General features: G+C 39.7%; 1 long non-coding RNA gene across 2 annotated transcripts; it reads left to right on the top strand.

The window, feature by feature from the left end:
* Positions 1-2,428: 2,428 nt before the first annotated feature.
* Positions 2,429-17,451, top strand: LOC140327082 (uncharacterized). 2 transcript variants are annotated; one of them, XR_011919982.1, is made up of 3 exons: positions 2,429-2,511; positions 3,482-3,691; positions 16,801-17,451. It is a non-coding gene; the product is annotated as an uncharacterized lncRNA (long non-coding RNA). The 2 variants fall into 2 exon arrangements; XR_011919983.1 differs by lacking the exons at positions 2,429-2,511; positions 3,482-3,691 and adding an exon at positions 6,316-6,661.
* Positions 17,452-18,423: the final 972 nt, after the last annotated feature.

Below are 18,423 nucleotides of genomic sequence, written 5' to 3'. Positions count from 1 at the left end.
ATTAGCAAAGAATGATCAACACCAAGCAGTCAGAGCTATTAGTCATATTAATGAAGGAATAGGAATCGTTATAGCATGCTGCACTTATATTATTCTATTTCCTTATATTCACAATAGTGTAAACACATTTTGGCAATACAAAGTAAATATAAATAAATAGTGAAAGTAGTAAAAATAAGACCACCACCAGTGACAACATAACATTCCACGATAGTACAGACGAGATGCTTTATGGACACATGAGCCCATAGGTGCTCTGACCCCAAAGGTTAAGTTCAGCAGATTTATGAGTCATTGAAATGCTGCAAACAGAAACCAAGAAGACGGTGAGATCAGTCATACCCGGCTACACCACGGGACAAGCTGCATGTATTGTTTACTTAGTCACCCATGGGGAGGTGGAGGGGACCAGAAAATGGATTTCAGAGAGTGAATTCCATCTACAGATAGAAAGGGACTTGTATGGAAACCTCACAATCATTCTTCTACAAGATCTACATCATAGGATTACAATGGATTGCCATTTCATAGGGAGTTTGCAAAAACGCCATACAAGTGTCATTTTAGATTTGTGCGACATAGGCTTTATTATTAAACAGTATTTATATGACGCCAACATATTATGCAGCGCTGTGCATTCAACAGGGATAGAACTTCTGTTGGGTTTCATTGCTGTCTGGGTTTTTATTGACCACAACTATAAGTATACGGCAGAACCAACCTGGTTCATAAACTCAACACCAACAGTAAAAAAGTTTTTATTTCATTTGGTATTTTTTCCAATTGTTTTCAAGGAAAGCAACTTCCCATTCCATGCCAGACAAATGCTATCTGAAGCTCCTTACTTCAGGGTTTTACTTTGAGAAGTCATAATAAAGTAAGGTAGTTGCAAAACAAACGCAAAAACAATACAACTTTATAATTTCCAGTATTATTATTATTATTATTATTATTATTAATAAACAGGATTTATATAGCGCCAACATATTACGCAGCGCTGTACATTAAATAGGGATTGCAAATGTGCCCCTTATACACCCAATATACCCAGTATATGCCCCTTATACACCCAATATACCCAGTATATGCCCCTTATACACCCAATACACCTAGTATATAGCCCTTATACCAACAATATACCCAACATAAACCCAATAAACATCCAGGATTCAGCTCTTATACACCCAGTATACCTAATATATACCCATTAAATATCCAGTATATAACCAATATACATAGTAATATACCCAGATTATACCCCAGAATACCCAATAAACATCCTATATTTACCTCTCTACACCCAGTATACCCAATAGATAACCCTTAAACATCCAGTATATAACTATCATACCTAGTATATACCCCTATACCCCAATATACCCAATATATACCCATTTACCATCCATTATTTACCCCTACACCCCAGTATACCCAATATATACCCATTACACAGTATAAGCACTATACACAAGGTATATACCCCTGGGACATGCAGTATACCCAATATATACCCCATATATACCCCCAGTCTTACAGCCGGCATGTCACTAGATGACAAGCCTTTGGGGTCAGGCGTGTGGTCTGTGTTACATGGATGGACACAAACATCCAATCAGGACTCTTGCAGACATTTTTGTGATGGTGAATGGGGGGGGGGGGGGAATATTTTCAGCACACCGGCCGATCTGTCCCTGTGCAGTCACACCACTAGATGGCAAGCTCTTGGGCTCAGGCTAGCTGTGATCGCTGCATGTTGCTCCATACACAGCGATCGCTAGCACGGATCCATGTGTACACAGCGTTGCTATGTGACCGGCGGTCATGCTGAGACTTTTAGTTCCTCAGCAGCTGGAGGGCCTTGCGGCTGGCTCCCCTGTATGTACTCACCGGGCCGGATCTCCCCGGATTACACAGCTCCCCGACTCCCCAATCGTACGCTCAGCTCTTCCCAATGCCGATCCCAGCTCAGTATTTCCATCCGAGTGTGATCCCAGTCCGTCACTACCCCGTCCCGATTCTTCCCCACTCTCAGCCTCTCTATTCTTTCTCTTTCCCCCGATACCCGACGTTACTTACACGCCAGCCCCCTCTCTCACCTGGTTGGTCCGTATGCTGCGGAAGGAAGGCGTGGTAACAAAATACACGTCGCCTATTGGACAAGCGAAACATCAGTCATTTCAGGAAACCGAGACTGCCCACTTCATGTCCAAAGCTGAGCTTGTGTCTGGCATGGGGCTGTCAATCAAAAAGTGACGTCTCACATTGCAGCTCCGATTGGCTGAAGCGATGATCTAGGTGACGCCTACTCAGAGGAACAAGAATCATCGGATTGGCTCAGCATATCGACACCCTCTAGAGGATGATAGAACACGATTGGCTGTGTGTATGTTTTAGTTCCACATCATCATTCTGATTGGTTGCATTGTCTGTCAGCTCCAGGATAGACCCAGACATGGTTCACACATGTTGATGCAATTCGGAAGCCTCAAAGCACTTCAAGAATTTACTACGGTCTCTTGATACGGTGTTATCAGAGCTTGTGTCATGCTGTGTCCTCAGCAGCTCCATAGCAGGGCTTACATCACAAATACTGACATGTAAATCAGTCCTATGGACCCCCTGGGAAGAGATTACATGCAGAGAGCCCAATATCTGCAAATAGCAACATACCCCTGGTATGCGAGGAGGGCCAGACTGTACCCTGCCATTATTATTATTATTATTATTATTATTAATAAACAGGATTTATATAGCGCCAATATATTACGTAGTGCTGTACAATAAAAAAAGAGTTACAAATGACAGACAGATATTGACAGTGACAGGAGAGGACCCTGCCCCGAAGAGCTTACAATTTTCACCAAGGTCTTTGGCACCACGTCCGGCTGAACATGGCAGTCATGGGCAGGAATGATTCTCCTGCAGCATTGGGCACAGATTGATAGCTCATTTGGGTTTGGTTTCATGTTACGCCATTTTTGTAAATGTACAGGACATTATATATTGTAGTGTCTATGACCACCCTTGGACCTATTACCAATTCTGTAGTGCAAGAGTCTGATGGATACAAGGCAATTCTGAGTTTAGATAAATCATTATATGATAAAGTCATAAAATGGAAAATCAAATAAATATGCTAATTATCACAGTGCTTATTTCAGTATCCTGAAACTTCATCTGTCTCTGTGCATCTCTATGTGATGCAGGAAGATCATGGCTGGTGGGAGGGGGCTGCAGGGTGCTGTACCTAACTTCCTGAAAACATGACCTCCTTTACAAATCCCAAAGCAGTGCCAAGCATGTGACTTCCTGCAGCTACTAATTCACACTGTGAAATAGAGAACTCAGACTTCAAGCGTACCTAAACTCAAAATTTTCACTTTACATAAAAGGGTAGACAACCATTTTATATAAGGTAAAATTCTGTTGTTTGTTTTTTGTTTTTTTTTTTTAAGTGCAACACCCTTTTTTTTTTTTAAAGGGTGCAGCACTGCCCCCTGAATGAATGGGAGCGCAGAGCCTCTACGTCACCCCATCTTGCGCCTGTGTCGGGTGACGTAGGAAGAAGAAGCTGAAAGAAGAGGAGAAGATGGCGGCGCCCGGAGCGCCAGCCCAAAGACGTATGCTGGGACGACGGGGCACACCAAAGAAGAGACCTCCGGATGGATCGGTCTGCCCTGCGGGAATGAAGGTAAGTGTATTTTTTGTTGTTATGGGGTACTTTTGAGTTTAGTTCCTCTTTAACACTTCCTGTAGATAGGAGGAGATTGTACAGCTGTGCAAGACTGTAAATATAACTGGAGTTGTGCTTTAACACAAGGCACTTGTGGTACAAGAGGAGTATTTATAGCAATTTCACCTCCATGATTTTGTTTTAATATTTGTTGTATCAAACCAAACACTGCCAAACCATTATACATTCATTTAAAACCAATATGTGAAAAGGTTTCATATGCCAAAGGTTTTCTATATTTATGCAATCAAGTTTGTAATCCAAAAAGCTGTGTAAGACCACACAGCCAGAAATTCTTTTTTATTCTCTATTTTTAAAGTTTTCTAACAAGTATATTAACAATCACATAACTCACCAAAAGGTAAGTATTCAGGGCATACAGAAACAGTACGTTGCATGAATCACATTGTTGAACATAAGTCCGTTGCTAAAAGAAAAAAGAAGGGTTGAGAACAGAAAACAGACAGCATCGCATCAGTAATAAATCTTAAAAACATTAGAGACAGCAGGCCATAAACCTGTCTACCTACATGGAGCAACATAGCCAAACATAATCATTAGTTAATAATACCCCTTAAACAGGAAGGGTCCTATCCAGGTGGTGCTTAAACTCTGGTGTTTCTCTATAGTAAATCCAACTACCCCATATAGCATTGAATTTATCTTGGGTACCCCGTAGGCTGTCCGTAAGGTTTTCCATCACCATATTATCGTTCACCCTGTGGAGCCATAAACCCACTGTTGGGATGACCTTAGATTTCCAGAATACTGAAATACACGCATTGGCAGCCACAATAAGATGTCGAAGAATGGATCTCTTATGTGCTTTTTCCAAAATTGCATTGTGATGTAACAGAAAGAACCCTGGGTCCCATGATACACTGTGTGTGGTAACTCTCTGCATGAGGGCCCTCACCTGTTCCCAAAAGGGGCGTAGTAAAGAACATGTCCAAAAGTTATGGAGCATAGTAGCTCTTGCCTGTTCACAACGCCAGTAACTGTGCAAGACATCAGGAAAAAAGCCTTGCAACCTCTCAGGCGTTTTGTACCACCTGGACAAGATTTTAAAGCTTAGTTCCTGATATCTGCTATTGACGGATGACCAATGAACTAAGGTGAGTATTTTCACCTTCTATTCGGCCTCTATTGTATACCCAAGTTCCGCCTCCCAAGCCTGGAGGTAAGTAGGTGTAAGATGTTCAGGGGTAGCATCCAGTTCAGAGTATAGTACCAAAAGAGAGTGTCTGCTTCCTGCACATAACATTTCAAACAGCGTTTTCGCCCATCAGTTTTTATATTCTGCCGGGAGTGACTTGAGAAAATGCATGAGTTTCCGTTTCCCCCAAAAATCTAATTTGTAGCTACCAGTGTCGTCCATCAACATCTCCATCGTCACCCATTGACCTTGATAGACAAAATGCTCTGACCACTACCGGTATATCCCCCGCTCACGTAACTCAACGAAGCTCCTATCCTCCAAGCCTCGTAGAAATAAAGGCTCGCCCAAAATCGGTAGCAGAGGTGAGGGCCATGCAGACATGTTTATTTTAAACAAAGGTTTTTGACATGTCTTCCATGTGGCTTAGATTAAAGGGACACAGCCAGATTCTTAACATCTACTGGAGAAACAGCAAAGGTCAAGAACACAACCCCAGCCTGCGGATTGGGCAGAGGTAAAGATGCTCACTGATAAGGTCATCCTCTGCTTCACTCTGCTTCGCTGATGTGAGCGAGGGTAACTTGATAAAGGTATAAGTTAGGCTATGTACACACTTGCAATAATTATTGTTGGAAAGGATTTTTCACAATCCTTTCCAACGACTGCAAGATGCATGAACGAGTGCTGTACATACTCATACTGTACATAGTGCTGCTCTATGGAGAAGAGAAGGGGAGAACGACGGAGCCGCACCTCGCTGCGCTCTCTCTCCCTTCACTTCCATTAAGATTGTTCATCGTCCATTGTTGATGGATCCACCAGGACGGTCGCTGATGGATGACCAGCGCTGTACACACACACCAGATTCTCGTCCAATATCGGCCCTTAACCGATTATCAGATGAGAACAATTACACTTGTGTACGTAGCCTAAGCAAAGGGTTTAGAGGTATCAGCATACTCACTGTGACTGATGGTGCTGGCTCTCATGTGTTTGTCCCACATTCTGTAGAGCAGGTTGTGATAGGCAGGTAGAGATGGGCAGGCAGTAATAGATAGTGTCACACAAGCACTGATATGCAGGGATAGACAGAAAGTGACAGGTAGCAAAAGCCAGGCTGTGACAGGAAGACAGGGACAGACAGGCAGGTGTTGGCAGGTGGCAATATAGGTATCTGGGAATAGCTCTGCATACGCCTTATATAGATCTCTTTACAGCAGGGACTGGGAAATGACTGGGAACCAGTTTATTATGCTGCAGTGTACAGTATATGAGCTGGCAGCCCGGAGTTTTGTTTTTTCTATAATTGGAGATCATCTTAAGAATACATGACTTCCTCATTATGAATGTTTATCTGTACAATGAATAAAGAGGAACTAGACACCCGGATATAGTAGGCATACAATGTGTACACAGAAGAACCTCCAGTATGTCTGTAGTCACTGGAACAAATATTAATAGGACACAGGGTCTCCTCTACTTTCATGCTTTTTATATTATTTCTTAAAGCTGTATTCCAGCCTTCTGTTCAGTGCTACACAATTGTACAGGCTCCTTTCCTGTACTAACATTATTCATTGTGAACTGTAAATGTTTCATATTGTGTATTAGAAGCTGCAGCAATTCCAATAGTGCCAGCCTTGCACATGCACAGCTTAGTGTAGAATGCCAGGATATACTGGGTATAGCACCACCAATTATAATGGCCAAGGATTGAAGCAAAGATGAGAAGAAAGAAGATGGCAGTGCTCATGATGGAATTAGGACAGGTGAGTGTATTTTAAAAAATTGTGATTTTTATTGCACTTTTTTTTTGTACATTTCTTGTCTTTCCTGCCATAAATTGCCTGTCTGGTCTCACCTGCTGGGTCACAAAGTTTTATTTTAAAGCTTTAGTTCCATTTATCTTTAGCCAGCCCTGGCTGCAAGTGCCAACCCAACCTTAGCAGTAGGGGATGTAGAGAAAAATCAATAAGACTCTTTTTTTGTTTAGGAAATGGTAAATGATCTTCTCTTTTATTTGGTATCATGGAGGCTATGTATCAGACAGCTGATGTCTTAAACAACAAACTCTCACATCGGTTTTTACTAAAATAATCACAAAAACACAAGGGACAGAGCTGTAGAAAAGGGCATAATCATTCAGGTGTGCCTAGGGCAGCATGACATCTATATACGGCCATGGTAACACGCTCTTCTTCTGTACGCTAAGAAATATACAGAATTGGAACCTTGCAACAAGAAGACACTTGGCCAGCATTTTTACACAATTAGAGTAAAAAAAAAGAATATTGTCAACTTAAGATAAAGTAAAGTCACCCACTGGGAGAGAATGAACCATTTGTCGATGGGTAATATGGATGTTGAATGCCACAGCCAAGTTCCTATTTAGTGCCAGTGGTTGTCTTTACCTAATTTAAAGAATTAGTGCAGCAATACTTCTGTGAGGGTCCTATTCTCCTCCACCACTCTATGGCATTTTTCCCTATGAACAACCTTGACTTTATGAGTGGACATATTCTTTTCATGCAGTTTGTCATTGAGGAATTTCAGATAGGCAGCATTACTTGTTCTTTCTTCCTGTCTTATAGTGACCAACCCAAGATATAAACAGATCCTGAATTCAGTAAAAATAAATGTGTGTGCAAAACAATGTTTGCAAGCAGATTCAAAAGAATGCATGTTCCATTTCTAATCAATCTCACAACCTGATAAATAATATAAAGACATTCATGTCACATTTTTTGTTTTTAGTTATTGAACCACTGAAACTCTTCATTTCTCATGGATATTTGTATCTTATTATTCATCTTATTACCACCTCAGATGTTTTATTTTCTGCTCTCTGAAACATACTTATATTTATACCCTGAACATCTCTTATAGTTAAGAGATAATGCAACACACAAAAATCTTGCACTGGTATTTTGGAAATGTTTCTTATATAGTGCAATGGTAATATATTCTGCAGGTGATGAAATTAGCTGATCTATACAATAAAGCTTTCAACACATTTTAAACACTGTTTACCTTGCAAAAGATGACAAACAACTGCTAGTAAAATACATGTGTTATATGTTACATCAGTATCATGTGTTAGTGAAGTGATCCTAAAGATCACAATGAACGCACTTCTTACTACATTACAAAATTAAAGTTCCCAGTTTATGGACAATAAACCCACAGTAAATGGGCTTTAAAACTCTCAAAGGGTACAACAAAGACTCCTGAGTTAGGACCCTTTTACACGTGTTCCTCCCTGCGGTTGTGGTGCGGTTGTGGTGCGGTTCTTCATCCAGGGAAATAAAATCAACTCTGGGGCCATAAGTAACTTGTCGCTTTTGGGAACTGCACCCCAACTGCAACCTCAGCTGTAACTGTATGTAACTCTGGTAAATGGGAATGGTTGGGAGGGGAATAAAATCTGCAGTAGAGCATTGTGGCCCACCGCAAGTTTGATATGGCCCTTAGTCAGTTTCCAGTTTCAAACTGTAAAGTTTATTTAGTTTTTAGTTTCAACTTAGAAACCTTTGTTAGCTTTTTACATTAGAGGCCAAGGTTTTGCTCTTACAGAAAATTACAAAACACAGTGTCTGTTTATGAACTATTTGGAATTATTATCTTTACGGCGTTCATAGATGGAAAGATAAATATCTTATATTAAATTAAAGGTATATATAAAGGCTTGTATTAAAGGTACTGCTTCCTCATCCAACTAACCACTCACTGCCACCTTTTTTTTTTTTTTTATTACTAATAAACAGGATTTGTATAGCGCCAACATATTACGCAGCACTGTACATTAAATAGGGGTTGCAAATGACAGACAAATACAGACAGTGATACAGGAGGAGAGGACCCTGCCCCGAAGAGCCTACAATGTTGTCAAGCGAAAATGCGATGGTTCTTTAAGAATCAGTGCAACAAAGTGGGAAGCCGAGCAGTTGACAAGCTGCCAGCCACAGGAAGCACCACATTAATGCTCATTGCTGCTCCAAGTCTGAACCTAGCTTTACTGATCAGTCAACCCCTATAAAATATTGCATCTTACAAGTCACAGATATAGCAGGTGCCTGAGTTTTATTTATTTGCACCTGGTGGTCCACATGCCTCAGCTAATGGATATTGAAAAATGTACACATTTTTATAAAAGCGGGAGGTACGGTTACTGACCTTCTTTTAAAATTGCTGTTTGCCTAATGTATGTTGATGTATGTGAATGCAAATACTTTCCATCTCACCCCTACACATACAGTATCTATCAGCTAGTACAGTGTGAACCTGAATTGTTAGGTCATTGAACGCCTATGTATATATACCCTCTTCTGTTTATATGCACTGGTCTACAGGCCTTGCCTGGTTCTGACAACAGAATAAAGTATTATTTTGCATTATTAGGTATAACTGAATGAACATTTACAGAGACCGCAGGATATAACTTTAGACTCACTGTGTTTATACAGAGCTTGTCAATGTATGCTTGCCAGTTTGTCATGTAATGTATGTTATGCATTCAGGGCATGGGGATATATGGTGCTAATGATCAGGGTAAGGGGAATAAGTTTAGTAAGTAAAGTTTAAAAGTAATACATTTAGGAGAAAAGTGTTGGCAGATACAAATTAGTAGGTTAAGGGTGGAGTAGGGTTTAGTAACTCAAAGATTAGGGGACTTAGCTGATCTTGGAACAAATAGGTGTAAAGCTGATGTTAAACCTGGAACAGGTTTGTGGAGATGCTGGTGTTGACTGTTGGAAAGACTATGAATGTGGAATGGCTAAAGTTGGTCCAGGTAAGGACTAAAGGGCTAAAGTTGACCCTGGTAAAGGCTGGAGAGCAGACTGAAATGTGGTATAGGAGTGAAGAGAAGCTAGCTACTGAATAGGGCCATGTTGTTTGCAAGACATGCTATTGGGTCATTTGGAGTCGACTCCAGGCTAGTGGAAAGACTTTAGTCGCCTGTGGGACAGATTGGTTGAAAGGACAGATTCAATCCACTGGCAGGAAGGCCAAGACAACCGCAAAAATGTTAAACGAATGGGCAGAGATGACCCTAGGAGAGGTCAGTGAAAAGGCTAGAGTCAGCTGTGGAATTGATCGGGTAACAGCCAAAATTAACAGAAGCACTGGCTGGTGAAGCAACTGGTATCAATGGGGAAAAGGTGGAGTCAACTGGAGTCAAGCCTGAGATAAGCTGGTTGCAAGGTCATCACAGGACATGTTGGTGTAATGTCCAGAGATTTTTAAAGTGACCAGAGATCCACCCTTCCATCCAATAGAAGTGATTCCAGCAGACTGTCTCACAGTTATTCCCAGCAGCTGATCCAGTTGCCTATTCTCTTGTCTTCCCACAGTTTGGAGTCTGGCTTTTCCTCCAACATGTTTTCAGTTGCCTCTGGCAGTCTTTTCCAGGGTCAACTTCAACCTTACTAGCCTCTCTAGCCATCAGCTCTTGCCTTTCCCCCTCTAGCAGTTTCACCATGCTGCCCTACAATTGTTTCCAGCCTTTCTATAACTTGTGGTCAATTCTATATAAATAACAAAATACCAGCTCAAATTAAAGATGAAAATATAAAACACTTTTTGCTGCAATTTTTAAAAATTTGATCCAGAGACTTACCGACACTGCTTATTTCCTGCTGCTAGATGTCTGTAGTATGTTGGCCAACATACTACAGACATCATCTAACCCATTTCCTCTGAGCCCAGTGTGTAACTGGACAGTGAAAGACAAAGAATCACAATGATGAACTTCATTCTAACTGTACTTTCTCCTCTTGTCAGCAAGCTTCTTGTCCGAACCAAAATGGATTGACCATTTGTATCTTAAATATCTGTCAATCGTTCAGCTATAAACCTTTTGGGGAAAAGAAAACATTTGCACAACTAATGAAAAGGATTCTTATGTGGATAACTCAATGTTCCCAAGTTCATGGAATGGAAAAGTTTATTTTAAGGTGCAGGCTCTGTACAGCCATCCTCAATCCTCCTTCTAGAACTAGTACAAGCATGTGCATATTAGGTAGCTTGAGAAATATGTGCATGCTTATTTTATGTCTGTGACTAAGCAAGCTGTAAAGACATTATAAAGATGTCAGTTCCAGTGAATGCATCTCCAAACCTAATGGCAGTTCTCAAGTTTCCATTCCAACAGTTACTTTTTAAATGCTAATTACATAATTACATGGTAATACATTTAGGAGAAAAGTGTGAGCAGATAAAAATTAGTAGGTTAAGGGTAAAGTAAGGTTTATTGACTCAAGGTTTGGGGGATTTAGCTGATCCTGGAACAAATAGGTGGAAAGCTGGAACAGATTTGTGGAGATGCTGGTGTTGTCTGTTGGAAAGACTAGTGGAATGGCTAAAGTTGGTCCAGGTGAGGACTAAATGGCTAAAGGTGACCCTGATATATAATATATATATAATTATATTATATATATATATTATACATGCTACTGTACAGTTATATTACATATTTACCTATTTTTTATTAGATCTTTGTGTTTTTTTAATTAAAGTTGATGAATAAATGTGATAAATGTATTAAATATTGGACATATTTCGGTGAGTTATGCCTAAGAATTATAGGCTCACAATGTAAAATGAATGTAAAATGAATTTCCATGCAAAAAAATGCAACGCTTTTTGCATGGAAATACGGATAGAATTAGAACACTAGGGGGGTTAATAGTGTATGTAAGGTTGTCATCGTCCATTATCCAGTTGAGTTTTGTCAACAACAAGTACAGTGAGATGGGGGGTGGTTTCCAGGTCTTAGCCAATGCAATTCTAGCCGCTGAAAGTACATAATTACATAATTTTCTAGGATATTTCGGTAGGAGCATATCAATTTTATATAGGAGCGCACTTTCCCAGCTTGGGTGAATGGAGTTATGAATAACCAGTAATATATTAAGATACTCTCTCTCAATATTCCTGCATTACTGGGCAGGACCACCAAATGTGCTCCATACTGCCCATGCCACCACATCCCCTAAAACAGAGGTCTAAGGAGCCTGGAAAGCAAATGATCCTTTTATTATTATTATTATTACACAGTTTTTTTATAGCGCCCACATATTACTCAGCGCTTTACAAAGTCTAAAGTCATGTCACTTTTAAACACTTTACTAAGAAGAAGCTGTGTTCATGCTGAACACCCAATTATCTGAAAGAGACAAAAAAAAAGACAAACGAAAAGGAAAGAAAAAACAGTATTTGTGCAAGGTGAGTATTCAAAATGAATTAGCTTCAATATATTTACTAACATAAACTTTTAAAAGTGAACATGAAATTAACCCTTCCTTGACTGCACAGACTACTTTATTGATCCAGTCTTAGCAGGCATTTAGATGGCTTTCTGTGTGTACCATGCAAGCTTCAGGTCAGATAGTTTACAAATGTCAATATACTATTTATTAAAGAAAAAATCCACCAAGGGATATTTGTTCCTGTTCATTTGGGAGTTTTTGTCCAGTACCCCCTGTTGCACACTCCAGAATATAAAAAAAAGAGAATGAAAAGCCCACATAGGGGTCAAGTATACAGATTTAGGAACTCAGTAACAAAGGTACAGTATAAGGTGGTTTAAACCTCCAGTATTTACCAAAAATGTAAAATCAGTATTATTGCACTGACTTTTTTAAAATGTGGGACAATTAAAGTAAAAATAAATCTACAGCAACAATTCTCTCAGCTGTGACAATACTGACCTTCAATCTGCACCATGGTTTGCCTTTATTGAAGTTGCCTTTAGCGTTCTAGTCGATTCTGTAACAATTTATAAAAATAATAACATTTAAATTCCCTGGTAACACAGATAAACTAATTTTTTGTGCTCATTTGTTGATTGTTTCCAGCTGAAATGAAAGAACAAGCATTGTATACACAGCACTGTTCTGTTTTATGGAGAGTGCAGGGAGGAAGACAAGCAAGGGGCACCCCGCTGTGTCCACCTACATAGGAAAGTACAACCATTGTTTCCAGTAGGTCATTTATTGATCTACCAGGATCAATGTGTCTGATGACAGCTGTACACAGTTTAGCTTTTCGATCATTCGTTTCAGGTTACAATTATCTAGTGTGTGTACGTAGCCTTACTCACCTGAATATCTGGGACCCATTACAACTCTTTGTAAAGCTTGTTGTCTGCTTACACAAGAAGCATTTTTTTCCACACAATAGTGTTTACCAATCTTTGCCGTAACAGCTCCTCCACTATCTCTGCTGCCTTTCCATACAAAGGCCTTAAACATTATCCCAATAAACAGCCATGGGGTTGCCAAGGAGCAGATCCACAGTTCCCATAACAAACAGTGATAAATGCTTATTTCCATGACAGGACAGTGACACATTTGCATGGTCTGTGCACAATTGCTTTAGGAGATGGATTACTATTTACTTAGTTGATGGGTAAACAGGGAAAAAGAGGAGGATGAGCAGGTGTGGTATTTCCTCATAAAAAGTAGTTTGCTTGGGAGAAGTTTGAAGAACATTTGACTCCATCTGACAGAAACACTTTATCATCCCTAATATCATTGTTTGCCAACGTGCCTCAGGTAGGATTAAAGCCAGTATTCAAGAATACAGTTTATTACACTACTGAAGAACATATCAGGGAGCTGAATTGACTACCATATGATTTTTGTTTCTCTCTTCTGTAGTTATATAGTAATAGCTTGGTCACCTTTCAGCCCAGACAAAGATTAGACACTGAAAGGGCAGCCTGAGTGCATGCATGACTAGCCAAATAAGCTAAAGATTCTAAATCTGGAGAAGGTGGATATTGCAAACTTTAGTTCTACTTTAACTATTTAATGATTTTCTTAATAAACACTTAACTGCAATAAAGATAGACTGATAGAAACTGCAATGGACTGGAAACTGTTCAAAAAAGGTAGACAAAGGCAATTGACTTGACAAATGTAACTGGCATTGCATATGGTCCCCCTGCAGCTGATTTGTACCTATGTCTTGTTCTACACTGTGATCCCTTCTGGAGGAGGCCATCTTTGTAGAGACAGGGCTTTGCTTCCTCATACTAGAGCCTCCAGTAAGAAGAACTGTAAGCAACAGAGTAGTGGCATCAAAACTCATTCCAAACCTCTCAAGAAAAGACATCACAAGCACAGTGCTTCAGCTCTCACAATGTAGATATATTGTTCTGAGACTCAAAACACAGGAGTGCCTAGATGCCTTTACACCGTAGAAAGGGCCCTGCTAGTTTTCAGAAGGAATTGCAGATTAAAAGTACATTTTTATGTAACATTGTTATGCCAATCATTTAATAATACAAACAATAATCTTGCCAAAAAAGCCCCTCTATCTTTTTTCTCTCTAACATTGTTATACTTTAAGCATCATTAGGGGTCGGTAACCTAAGGGTATTTTTCAGGGTATTTCTCCCATCAATGTGCTCCTTTCTAGCAGTACAACTGGTTGGTTACTGGTTGGTTGCTTGCTGCTCTTCCTCCTCTGAGCTCTGCTGTACATGGAACTGCAATAGGCTAATACTAAAGTAAAAATCAGGTATTTAAAACTATTGCTTTTAAAAGTATATTTAAAAGACTGAAAACTGTTGATGCATAGGTACCGGTAATCTGTTTTTCTTCTACATTCATCTTAGCATTAATAAAATCTTCCCAAATGTTGTTTTTTGTTTACTTCAGTTTAAAATAAACACAATCAATAAATCTTAGATTGTAAGCTCTCCTTTACTCTCCCTCCTGTGCGAACCCTAATTAATGTACAGCGCTGCATAATATTTTATCAAAAAATAACAAAAAACAACTGTAGCTTTTACGCAAGTTGAACTTTAAAGCATGCTTCCTCCCCCTAAGTACAGCCAACCTAGAGAATACCCATTTTCTTGTGTTTTCCAGTAAAGCCCTGCTCTGAATGACAAAGCCTTGCTTCAGAAAGTGTCCCTTCCAAGTCCTCTTCACGTTTTTTTGATGCATAAATGGATGAGTGGATTTGGTATTTAGTTTTAATGACCTGAAAATAAAACATTTGTTTTATACAAGGATAACCCATGAAGTTAGCTAAAACTGTTGTAGCTCTGCAGAGGATGAACTAAGCACACAACAGACCCCAGGGACAAAACAAACCCAAATTAAAGAAGGCAGTTAAGGGCTTGTTGTCAGTGGAATTATTCTTGGTGGCTTTTCACAAAAAAAAAAAAACAACAAACAAAATGTTTATAGACATCTATAACTTAAGCTGAAATTTAAACACATGCCATGAATATATAATAAATTGACATATTCCCCTTTCCCACACTTGCTGTCCCACCCAGCCCTGTACAGAGTTTTAGCCAGAAAGAGTAAAAGAAGTAATACATTCTGCCTAAATATAAAGCCTGTAATGTTCTTGTAATGCGCCTGGGCACACAAACCACAACCAACTCCAGATATCCTTGAATCAGGTTTATTCAAAACAGCACAGCAGCGCAAGGGTTAATTTCAATCAAGCAAGGTACAGAAGGATAAGGCAAATGCAGGTCAGTAACAATCCGAGGTCAGGGCTGGCAGCAGGCAGAATGGTCAATAACAATCCGAGGTCAGGGCTGGCAGAGTTCAATCAGAGTTAGTTTCAGACCAGGTCACTGAGGAGATGACAAGCAGATAAAGTTTAACATACACAAAGACACACCCAAGCACACTGTGGTAACAGAGGCTATAGCGGGCAATGGGGTGATGGACAGGCTCTCCTTAAATGGCCAGGATGACCAATCACCTTGCGCCACCTGGCACTGTCTGATAGGAGACTGAGTAAATCCCCTGCAGCTGATTGGCCGCAGGGAATTCAAACTAACTCTGTCCCGCCGTAGGGCGAGGCAGCCGAATGCCACGCCCTCGGGGGGTACAAGAGGGACGCATGGTGACACGCGCACCTCTTTCCACAGTACCCCTAGGACGTGCACTACTTTGCACTTGCAAAGGAGTGCTGGGAGCAGGAACCACATCCAAAGGGATGCAAGGGCTGCTGCCTGGCTGAACAGTACTTTGGCCAGGGCGGATCCCTCCGCCTGTAGAGACAGACAAGCTGCGAGCAGGGCAGCAGCCTCGGCCATGCTGCCTGCTACTGTGGCGTCCCCCTCTGTGGCTGGGAACCCCAGGGACACCGCGGGCTCGCAGGGCGGGTAAGTTCCTTACAGTTCTGACATCAGACATATGCACCCCTTTATTACATATTATTGCAAAGAAAAAACAATGTATAAAACCTTTTGAGTTTCTGGGTAAATAGTCTTTGTCACCTATATGTAGCTGCAGCAGCTACATTTCATTCAGGCACTTTACGTGTACACACATATTCAATTTACAGTGAATCGATGATGACACTTAAGCATTCTCAGTATTTGTGTGGTCTCCCAGGAGCTAAAATGTTGACTGGAAGGGAGATCTTTGTTAAGCTATAAAATGACATTGTTGAATCAATATGACCTTCAATTTATATATTTGCAGCTCTTATGAGGCATTCTAAATATAGTGATCTCATTATTTCTATCCCTCAAATTTCTAATAGGAAATACATAAAAGCAAAGAGACTAAAATAAAGTATACTAGAACACATGATGCATTACACATTGATTACAACATAAAAGATTACCTAAGTCATAAACTGAAAGCATTCCAATGGAACAAATCAGAAGACAGGTCCTGGTTGCATATTGAGTTTTTGTCTATTGAAGTCCTCAAATCACAAAAACATTTCTATGTAAATTGGAAAGTTCCATAAAATACTATTTGGGACAGCATAGAAATGACTGATGCCAGATTAGTAGAGCACTAAAGAACTGGTGTGTGTTACTGCTATCCTTTATTTCCCAAATTTTCATTTTGTTAAATTCTTAAATTTAGCAATTAAAACAAACAATTTCAAGTTTCATGTTTTTCATTTCTTTTATCAGGCCCAGAGAAGTCTTCTAAGATAACCAACAAACTGGATAAACCAAGAGAAACAGAAATTGTGATGTTCACACCTGTACATAGATGTACAATTCATAGACACCTAACACGTATGGGCTGATCCATTCACTGCTGTTATGAAAATAGCCTTTAAGCAGAACTAAATCTAATAATTAAAGAAATGCAAACAGGCAGGTCATTTATTGCAGGAGGAATAGGTGATGTCCCTTCTGCACTATAATAAATGTATCTGCCTGATCGCAATATTTTTTAATTACACTCACTCCCACAAGGAATTCCAGGATTCCAGATTTTCTGCCATCTTAATTGGCTAGGCCAGAATACACTGGGAATATGCAAGATACACTACATTGTATGCTGAACTGCATATGTGCACATGTAGTTTTTTATTGAAAGGAAGCTGACATTGCAGTCACTCTGCTGCACTCTAGTGTTCAGCCAGCAATACTGAAAACCACCAGAAGTCTATAAATGTTGGCTGTATAAATGAACAATTTTTCAAGATCAGAACAAATAAAAGATACACTACTCATATGTGATTGTGTGTGTTGCTATTTATTATAGTGAGAACTGAGACTAGAGGTTTTCTTTAAGATGCTGATGTGCTTGCAAATGTAAAAACAAAAATAAAACCTTTATAATTATAATTTATTTGCCACCATGACTTCACCTAATTATTAATATACCAATCCAAAAATTGGGTTAAAAGCATATTTGCCTGGATCCCTTTCACTATAAACTGATTCTCTTAGTGCAAGTAATGGCAATAAATACAATCACTAAAATCGCATAAAAAAACAAAACAATTTAATAGTACTTCAAAAGTAATTTTTACTTTTTTTTATATAATCATATTTATTCAAATATGACAGCATGGTTACAATTGTTTAAAGATTGATTTAATCAGTTGCAGAGAATTGAGACCACAAAAAAAACTGAAGACCTAAAACGTATGAGAGCGCAGTGTAATAAAGCCAGTGCTGCACAATTCTGTCATTGCTGCCACCAAGAATAAATCAGATGCCTGGCTGCAGCATATGGCATGGCCGTAAGAGAAAAACAATGTCCTATGTAATAAAAGCATCAGTCCAGAAAGGAAATGTTTTCACTGGAATAAAGAAGTCTGGGGATTCCCTAAGAAGAAAGACCTGCTTTGTACATGCATCTAAAGCTTAACCTCTTCACAACTGGGGCTGCTATTGAAGTTGATGTTAAAAAAAATTAAATTTTTTCAAAGTCTTGTTGATGCTGTATGCTCATAAATATTTTGGGAAGAGACAATGTTTTATGGTTGGGGGTTCCCAGCAAAAGTTAACCTTGTATTTATTGCACGTTCCACTTTAGCAGAAGGGTCTAAAAATGGTGCAGCCCTCAAAATACCTTTTTCATGCTATAGGGCTCCTGGTTCAGCATTGCCAACAAAATGGTGCAGTAAAGCTGCTCTGGGTTTTATGAATAACTTTTCAATAAAATCAATAATTGGCAAGCCCATCTCCGGCATGCCACTTACCTCTCCCTTCTGCCCCCTCACACCTATTCAACAGATTTAAATAGCTTCAGATGCTTTTTTTTTTTTAACTCAGCGGTGCTGCTTTTGGGTTTGA

This window comes from Pyxicephalus adspersus, chromosome 3 (assembly GCF_032062135.1).
Source record: "Pyxicephalus adspersus chromosome 3, UCB_Pads_2.0, whole genome shotgun sequence".
Classification (NCBI taxonomy): Eukaryota; Metazoa; Chordata; class Amphibia; order Anura; family Pyxicephalidae; genus Pyxicephalus; species Pyxicephalus adspersus.
Note: the sequence above shows the minus strand (reverse complement) of the source record. Positions and strands in the feature narration are given on the sequence as shown.